The sequence below is a fragment of the Panthera uncia genome (genome assembly GCF_023721935.1).
Source record: "Panthera uncia isolate 11264 chromosome B2 unlocalized genomic scaffold, Puncia_PCG_1.0 HiC_scaffold_24, whole genome shotgun sequence".
NCBI lineage: Eukaryota > Metazoa > Chordata > Mammalia > Carnivora > Felidae > Panthera > Panthera uncia.
The window spans coordinates 83,220,363-83,230,606 of NW_026057580.1; the positions used below are offsets into that span (position 1 = coordinate 83,220,363).

The following is a 10,244-nucleotide window of genomic DNA, read 5'->3' on the forward strand; positions in this document are numbered from 1 at the left end:
ATCATGAATTGGTCAGAAATCAGAGTGGAAGGTGCGATGTAGTGAAATGTTTATGATATTGCTATATTGGATGTGAATGAATTAAGCAAGCCTGTCAGAATCTTCTTTTTTGTGTGTGGGGGGAGGGTGGGAGAGGTGGATCTTGAATGGTAGGTAGATTAATCAGTTTAAAGGAGCATTTGGCTGTATGTTGCCACTGTAGTTATCTAGTAGAGAAGACAAAAATGTCAATTCCTCTTAAGATGTTCTGAACCATCTGAGGTCACCTTAGTATCACTGTTCTGGCAGAAAAGGAAAAGGCTTCTCAGACCCTTCAATGATTTACGCATAGAATATCTAGAGAAGAGGCACAGTTTTGCCCAATTTTGTTTTGAGCTACAGGGTTTTGAGCTAAATGGGTCTCTTCCATTTTTCCATATCTTGAGCACAGAGGCACTTTCTATCATTTTTCCAGAATATCTTTTCAAGGATATTTGTAAAACAAAAAGCCTTGAAAGATGAAGACAATGTTTCCCACCAAAGCAAAGGGCTGATTTGCCTATCATCTTGTATAATAAAAAGCATGTTTATCTTCAGAGTAAAAGACAGGAATAGTTGTTATCTATTATAAAAGAGAGGGAGGGAGACAAACCATAAGAGACTCTTAAATACAGAGAACAAACTGAGGGTGGATGGGGCGGTGAGGGAGAGGGGGAACTGGGTGATGGACATTGAGGAGGACACTTGTTGGGATGAGCACTGGGTGTTGTATGCAACTGATGAACCATGGGAATCTACCCCAAAAACCAACAGCACACTTTACACACTGTATGTTAGCCAATTTGACAATAAATTATGTTTAAAAAAAAAAAAAGATTCAGGTTCTCTATTCTCAGAATACCTCTAGTTTAAAACCAGCTGCTGCATGAACAGACATTACCTAATCTTTGCACTGTCTTTTGGGAACGAGGATATGAGGAACCAGCACAAGAAAATGCTGATACTCTGGTTTTTGTTATTGCTGATAATAAGATCTTTTGTTTCTGAACCAGGAGTCTTGTATCTTCTGCCAGAATCTATGTAACATGTTAGCTTGCAAGGAGTACAAAATCACAAAGAAAATAAAAATAATTAAAAATAGCTTGCTTATAAAAGAGTTATCTTGAGAGGAGCCAAGATGGCAGAACAGTATGGAAGTTTTTTGTGTGTCTCACGTACATGAAATATAGCAAGACCAACACTAAACCATCCTACACACCTAGAAAACTGACTGGAGGATTAACACAACAATCTGCACAACCTAAACCACAGAATTCAGCAGGTACGCGGTGCGAAGAGGTGAATTTGGGGAGCAAGAAGGCACGGAGGGTAGGGAACCACTTTTGCAGACAAAGAGAGGAGAGAGACTGGGGGGGGAGGGAGAACACGGGAAAAGCACCCTTCCCCAAAAGCAGCTGGAGAGACAGTGGAAAATTGGAAACAGCCACAGGGACTAAACTAAAAAGGGAGAAAGGAGAAAGGAGAGGGTTTAAATTCCATTAAGACTGTAAACAAGGGGAGCACAAAGGCTGCAACTCCTCAGCTCAATACCTGGCAGTGCTCTGATGGGAAGGGTGAATCCCCAGGAACAGAGTGGGGCCAGGATGTTCTTGGGCCACATGGGGAAAAGTGACTCCACTGCTGGAAGGACATTTGGTAGAGACTGTTCCAAGCCACCTGGTCCCAGCAGACCCCAGAAAATGCCCACATTTGCTGGTGCTGGAACAAAGTTGTTAGGGTGAAGCCTGGTGCCAGATGTGTGTTGTGATTTTCCATAATCCCTGAAACACTGCTGCTACACTATCTCGGGAACTTTTTCTGGGGCAGGCTGGCACCTGGCCGCAGTCTCAGGGCACTGGCAACAACAGGGTCCAGCGGGTGTACCTGGGTGCAGCCGCTATTCTACCATTGCTCATTTGGCCATTATTCGGTGAAACCCTCCCACAGAGGGGCAGAACAGGTCAAAGCTGCAGTCCTTCAGAAGTAAGGGGCCAGGGAAAACCGCCGCATCTGAGAAAAATCTCGGTAGAGAGGTACTGCTTCAGGCCTGGTCATGGAGAATGAAAAAGTGGGGAGTGGACGAAAGTTGAAGACAGAGGACAAGTGCGCGATTGCTGATCCGGGAGAACAGACTGGGTAGCTAGGTGGCGCCATTTTCACTCCTCCCACGCATGCACATACACACTGACGAGCCCCGCAACAATCCACCCCAGTAGGATAGCAGCGCCATCTAGTGGACAGCGGAGCTGTTACACTGAGCCCCACCCAACTAGGCCAACTTTGCTCTTCAAGAACACAAGTCACACCACCCGCTTAGTTTATAAAGTGCTACATAGTATGATTTCTAGGGGAAAACAAAGTAATTTCAGTCCTACTTTAATGGGTTAGCAGGTTCTTCAATTGTCTTTCTTTTTTTTCCTTCTCTCATTGAATACAGAAAGAGAACAAATTCATTTTTATTTTTATTTTTCTTGAATACAGAAAGAGAAAAAATTCATTTTTATTTTCAATTTTTATTAAAATATTTTTCTTACTATTTTTATTTTTATTTATTTTTATTACTATATTTTTTACTTTTGTAAGTTTTTTCAAATTCTATTTTACTTCCATCATTTTATTTTAGTCTACTTCAGTGTATTCACCTTTTCAAATTTTCAAACAATTTCTTTTTTTCTTTCTTTTTCCCTTTTTCTCTTTACGTTTCTTTTCATTTTCTTGAATGCAGAAAGAGGAAAATTTGATTTTTACTTTCAATTTCTATTACAAATATTTTTATTTAATTTTTTCACTATATCTTTTGCTTTTATGTAATTTTTTTCAAATTCTATTTTACTTCCATCATTTTATTTTAGTCTACTACAGTGTATTCACTTTTTCAAATTTTCAAAAGATTTCCTTTTTTTCTCTTTTTTTAATCTTTTCTTTTTGTTTCTTTTCTTTTTTCTTGAATACATAAAAAGAAAATAATTCATATTTATTTCTAATTTTTATTAAAAATATTTTCTTTAATTTTTTTTACTATATTCTTTACTTTTGTGTATATTTTTTCAAATTCTATTTTACCCCCATGGTCTCATTTTAGTCTAATTCAGTGTATTCATTTTTTCATTCTCAAATGATTTCCTTTTTTTTTTTGTCTTCCCCCCTTTTTTTTCTCTAATCTGTCAAACCACTCAACACCCAGACCAAAACACACCTAGGATCTAGCATCATCTATTCTATATTTGTGTGTGTGTGTGTTTAATTTTTAATTTTAATATTTTTTAATTTTAATTTTTTTATTTGAATTTTTCTACCTCAGTTATTCTTTTTCTCCCTTAAAAATGATGAAATGAAGGAATTCACCCCAAAAGAAAGAGCACAAAGAAACGACGCCCAGGGATTTAACCAACGCAAACACAAGCAAGATGTCTGAACCATAATTTAGAATCACAATAATAAGAATACTAGCTGGAGTCAAAAATAGATTAGAATCCCTTTCTTCAGAGATAAAAGAAGTAAAAAATGGCCAGAATAAAATTAAAAACGCTATAACTGAGCTGCAATCACAGATTGATACAGCAGAGGCAAGGATGGATAAGGCAGAACAGAGAATCAGCGATACAGAGAACAAACTTATAGAGAATAATGAAGTAGAAAAAAAAGAGGAAGATTAAGGCAAAAGGCCATGATTTAAGAAGTAGAGAAATCAGTGACTCATTAAAAAGGAACAATATTAGAATCACAGGGGTCCCAGAAGATGAAGAGAGAAAAACAGGGGTAGAAGGGTTGTGTGAGCAAATCATAGCAGAAAACTTTCCTAACCTGGGGAAAGACACAGACATCAAAATCCAGGAAGCACAGAGGACACCCATTAGATTCAACAAAAACTGACCATCAACAAGGCATATCATAGTCAAACTCACAAAATACTCAGGCAAGGAGAGAATCGTGAAAGCAGCAAGGGAAAAATAGTCCCTAACCTACAAGAGAAGACAGATCAGGTTTGCGGCAGACCTGTCCACAGAAACTTGGCAGGCCAGGAAGGAATGGCGGGACATATTCAGTGTGCTGAATCAGAAATATGCAGCCAAGAATTCTTTATCCAGCAAGGCTGTCATACAAAATAGAAGGAGAGATAAAAAGTTTCCCAAACAAACAAAAATTAAAGGAGTTTTTGACCAGTAAACCCTGCAAGAAATTTTAAGGGGTACTCTCTGAGGGGAGAAAAGATGAAAACAAATATATATACCAATAAATAAATACCAAAAGTAACAAAGATTAGAAAGGACCAGAGAACACGACCAGAAACTCCAATTCTACAAGCATGATAATGGCAATAAATTCATAACTTTCAGTACTCACTCTAAACATCCATGGACCCAATGCTCCAAACAAAAGACATAGGGTAACAGAATGGATAAGAAAACAATATCCATCTATATATTGTTTACAAGAGACCCACTTTAGACCTAAAGACACCTTCAGATTGAAAATAAGGGGATGGAGAGCCATGTATCAAGCTAATGGTCACCAAAAGAAAGCCAGAGTAGCCATACTTATATCAGACAATCTAGACTTTAAAATAAAGACTGTATCAAGAGATGTAGAATGGCATTATATCATAATCAAGGGGTCTATCCACCAAGAAGACCTAACAATTGTAAACATTTATGTGCCAAATGTGGAAGCACCCAATATATAAAGCAATTAATCACAAACATAGAGAAACTCATCAATAGTAATACCATAATAGTAGGAGACTACAACACCCCACTCACAGTAATGGATAGCATATCTCATCAAAAAAACAACAGGGAAACAATGGCTTTGAATGATACACTGGCCCAGATGAACTCAACAGATATATTCAGAACATTTCATCCTTAAGCAGCAGAATATACATTCTTCTCCAGTGCACATGGAATAGACCAGATACTGGGACACAAATCAGTCCTAAGTAAGTACAAAAAGATAGAGATCACACCATGCATATTTCCAGACCACAATGCTACGAAACTCGAAATCAACCACAAGAAAAATTTGGAAAGGTAACAAATACTTGGAGACTGAAGAACATCCTACTAAAGAATGAATGGGTTAACCAAGCAGTTAAAGAGGAAATTAAAAAGAGGAAGTCCATGAAAATGATAACACCACAACCCAAAACCTCTGGGACGCAGCAAAGGTGGTCATAAGAGGAAAGTATATAGCAATCCAGGTCTTCCTAAAGAAGGAAGAAAGATCCCAGATACACAACCTAACCTTACGCCTTAAGAAATTGGAAAAAGAACAGCAACTAAAACCCCAAACCAGCAGAAGCCAGGAAATAATAAAGATTAGAGAAGAAATTAATGCTATCGAAACCAAAAAAAAAAAAAAAAAAAACAGATCAATGAAACCAGAAGTTGGTTCTTTGAAAGAATTAACAAAATTGATAAACCACTAGCCAGTTTGATCAAGAAGAAAAAGGAAAGGACCCAAATAAATAAAATCAAGAATGAAAGAGGAGAGATCACAACCAACACAACAGAAATAAAAACAATAATAAGAGAATATTATGAGTAATTATATGCCAATAAAATGGGCAATCTGGAAGAAATGGAAAAATTCCTAAAAACATATACACTACCAAAACTGAAATAGGAAGAAATAGAAAATTTGAACAGACCCATAACCTGTAAGGAAATCGAATTAGTAATCAAAAATCTGCCAAAAAACAAGAGTCCAGGCCAGATGGCTTTCCAGGGGAATGCTACCAAACATTTAAGGAAGAGTTAACACCTATTCTCTTCAAGCTGTTCCAAAAAATAGAAATGGAAGGAAAACTTCCAAAGTCTTTCTATGCAGCCAGCATTACCTTGAGACCCCACTAAAAAGGAGGCAGAGACCCCACTAAACCAGACAGAGACCCCACTAAAAAGGAGAACTATAGACCAATTTCCCTGATGAACATGGACGCAAAAATCTTTAACAAGATATTAGCCAACCGGATCCAACAATACATTAAAAAAATTATTCACCACAACCAAGTGGGATTTATACCTGGGATGCAGAGCTGGTTCGATATCCACAAAACAATCAATGTGATTTATCACATCAATAAAAGAAAGGACAAGAACCATATGATCCTCTCAATAGATGCAGAGAAAGCATTTGACAAAATGCAGCATCCTTTCTTGATAAAAACCCTCAAGAAAGTAGGGATAGAAGGAGCATACCTCAAGATCATAAAAGCTATATATGAACGACCCAATGTTAATATCATCCTCAATGGGGAAAAACTGAGAGCTTTCCCCCTAGGGTCAGGAACAAGACGGATGTCCACTCTCGCCACTGCTATTCAACATAGTATTGGAAGTCTCAGTCTCTGCAATCAGACAACACAGAGAAATAAAAGGCATCCAAATCAGCCAGGAGGAGGTCAAACTTTCACTCTTCACAGATGAATTGATACTCTATATAGAAAACCCAAAAGATTCCACAAAAAAACTGCTAGAATTGATTCATGAATTCAGCAAAGTTACAGGATATAAAATCAATGCACAGAAATCAGTTGCATTCCTATACACCAACAATGAAGCGACAGAAAGAGAAATCAAGGAATCGATCCCATTTACAGTTGCACTAAAAACCATAAAATACCTAGGAGTAAATCTAACCAAAGAGGTGAAAAATCTATACACTGAAAACTATAGAAAACTTATGAAAGAAATGGAAGAAGACACAAAAAAATGGAAAAATATTCCCTGCACCTACAAAGGAAGAACAAATATTGTTAAAATGTCGATACTACTCAAAGCAATCTACATATTCAATGCAATCCCTATCAAAATAACACTAGCATTCTTCACAGAGCTAGAACAAACAATCCTAAAATTTGTATGGAACCAGAAAAGACCCTGAATAGCCAAAGCAATCTTGAAAAAGAAAACCAAAGTAGGAGGCATCACAATCCCAGACTTCAAGCTATACTACAAAGCTGTAATCATCAAGACAGTATGGTACTGCACAAGAACAGACACTCAGATCAATGGAACAGAATAGAGAACCCAGAAATGGACCCACAAACGTATGGCCAACTAATCTTCGACCAAACAGGAAAGAATATCCAATGGAATAAAGACCATCTCTTCAGCAAGTGGTGCTGGGAAAACTGGACAGCGACATGCAGAAGAATGAACCTGAACCATTTTCTTACACCGTACACAAACTCAAAATGGATGAAAGACCTCAATGTAAGAAAGGAAACCTTCAAATTCCTCAAAGAGAAAGCAGGCAAAACCTCTTTGACCTTGGCTGCAGCAGCTTCTTACTCAACACATCTCTGGAGGCAAGGGAAACAAAAGCAAAAATGAACTATTGGCTCCTCATCAAAATAAAAAGCTGCTGCACAGTGAAGGAAACAATCAGCAAAACTAAAAGGCAACCGACAGAATGGGAGAAGATATTTGCAAACGACATATCAGATAAAGGGTTAGTATCCAAAAGCTATAAAGAACTTATGAAACTCAACACCCAAAAAACAAACAATCCAGTGAAGAAACGGGCAAAAGACATGAATAGACACTTCTCCAAAGAAGAAATCCAGATGGCCAACCAACATGAAAAAATGCTCAACATTACTCATCATCAGGGAAATACAAATCAAAACCACAATGAGATACCACCTTACACCTGTCAGAATGGCTAACATTAACAACTCAGGCTACAACAGATGTTGGCGAGGATGCGGAGAAAGAGGATCTCTTTTGTATTGCTGGTGGGAATGCAAGCTGGTGCAGCCACTCTGGAAAACAGTATGGAAGTCCCTCAAAAAATTAAAAATATATAGAACTACCCTACGACCCAGCGATTGCAATACTAGGTATTTATCCATGGGATACAGGTATGCTGTTTTGAAGGGACACATGCACCCCCATGTTTATAGCAGCACTATCAACAATAGCCAAAGTATGGAAAGAGCCCAAATGTCCATCGATGGATGAATGGATAAAAAAGATGTGGTGTATATATATATGTGTATGTATATATATATGTGTATATATATCTATATATGTATAAGTATATGTGTATATGTATATATGTACATATACATATATATATACACGTATATATGTGTACATATATATACGTGTATATATATACACGTGTATATATGTACACATATATACGTGTATATATATACACATATATGTATATACACACACACACAATGGAGTATTACTCGGCTTCGAAAAAATGAAATCTTGCCGTTTGCAACTACGTGGATGGAACTAGATCGTATTATGCTAAGCAAAATTAGTCAGAAAAAGACAAATATCATATGACTTCACTCATATGAGGACTTTAAGACAGAGAACAGATGAACACAAGGGAAGGGAAGCAAAAATAATATAAAAACAGGGAGGGGGACAAAACATAAGAGACTCTTAAATATGGAGAACAAACAGAGGGTTACTGGAGGGGTTGTGGGAGGGGGGATGGGCTAAATGGGTAAGGGGCAATAAGGAATCTACTCTTGAAATCATTGTTGCACTATATGCTAACTAATTTGGATGTTAATTTAAAAAATAAAATTAATAATAAAGAAAAAAATACTGAGATAGTTTAAAAAAAAAAAAAGAAATCCTATGAATTTTCCCCTTTGACTCTGAGTTTCAAAGGATAACCTCAGTTATCCTTGATTTCTACTCCAATTTGCAGTTCATTTTTATTTATGTACTCAAGATGTTCATTTGCTAGGTTCAAATAGTAATAATTTATAATTGTATTATATCAACCTATTGTTTTTCAGTTGTCATATCTACATTTGTCTAGATCAGGATTGTAAGCCTTTTGTTAAAAACTCTGGGAATTATGAACCATATCTACATGGTGCTTTTTATGAGGTCCCTTGGAACTTTTTTAATCCATTTACTTTTTTGAAAAGCACTTGTTAGAATTTAATGAAACTCCCTCCATGTGGCTTCAAGCCAACACACAGGCATCCTTAATCTTCTCCTTGGCTCTTCTACTGACGAATTTGGCCTTCATGATGACAGGCCATTTTGATAGCTTTCCCTTTCCCAAAACTTTATAGTAGCCTGATCGTACCACATCAATGATAGGAGCAGCTCCATTCTTGTTTTTGACAGCATTTACCCTTGTCTGCTCACTGACCAAGGTTCACAGTTCATCAAGGATGTCAGTTGGGCGGAAGTTCTGGTTCTTCCTTAAGTCATAATGCCTCATGCCAACTTCTCCAAAGTAACCTGGGTGATATTTGCCAACATTGATCCTGTGGTGATGCATGCCACCAGGATTACCTCAGCCTCTGGGGTGATTCCAGGGCTTGCCAATTTGGCTGTGGCCGTGTTTCACGTGGCCCCAAAGTTTCTGGGTCTTCCCCAGTCTGGATGGCATGTCAGCAGCCCAGACAAAAGAGTTTAATTCATTTTTTTAATGTTATCAGCATTATATCTAGATTGGGGTAGCCACCCTGGAATATAGTTTGAGAAAGATGCAAATGGAGAGGGTGAAAGGTCATAATATGTAAATATAAAAGAAACAACAAAATGAAGGGATTTAAGTCAAATGTCAGACAAATAGGCAAAAAGGGCAGTAAATTCCAAAGAAATCCAGAAGGAGCAAAAGTGACAGGACAGGTCATGGCCTGAGGCAGGCATACTAGTATATCCCAAATTTAGATTATTGTGTCTTATCACTTTAATGTCCCAAACAACTCGATCAATACAAATGCACCACCCTATTCACTTGAGGGAAATTTTGCCAAAACTCAGTAAGTTTCAATTTAAACACATTGCACATATGTTTACATTCAGTAGAGAAATTTGAGAATTTTCATGAGGATATACAAAAATTGAGTCTGGAAGTTTGTGGTCTAACAAGTCCTCCTACTCAAAAACAAAGGCATTATCGCCAAAAAGGCTGTTCCGAGCTCAGAGGAAAGGACTAAGGTTTGAGAGACAATGGGAAATAGTGTGCCTATCCCAACTAATCCCTGTTAAGAGTCAAGCTATCTTCCTGGCCACACCAAAATTGGCCAAGACCAGATTTTTGTGCTTACTTATTAACTTGGTGTCACAAAAAAGATGAAATGTTTATTTCAATAATTACATATTAGAATTCACAGTTTTCATTTCTTCAAGACTGCATGATAGGGTCCTGGGTAAGAAGCAGGATTCTCATTTCTATCAATGGAAGTGTTCCCCTAGAATTTACATTTGAAACTAATTTCCTTTTAG

General features: G+C 37.3%; 1 pseudogene; it reads right to left on the reverse strand.

The window, feature by feature from the left end:
* Nucleotides 1-8,967: 8,967 nt before the first annotated feature.
* LOC125939136 (60S ribosomal protein L27a-like) lies at nt 8,968-9,402 on the reverse strand (annotated as a pseudogene).
* Nucleotides 9,403-10,244: the final 842 nt, after the last annotated feature.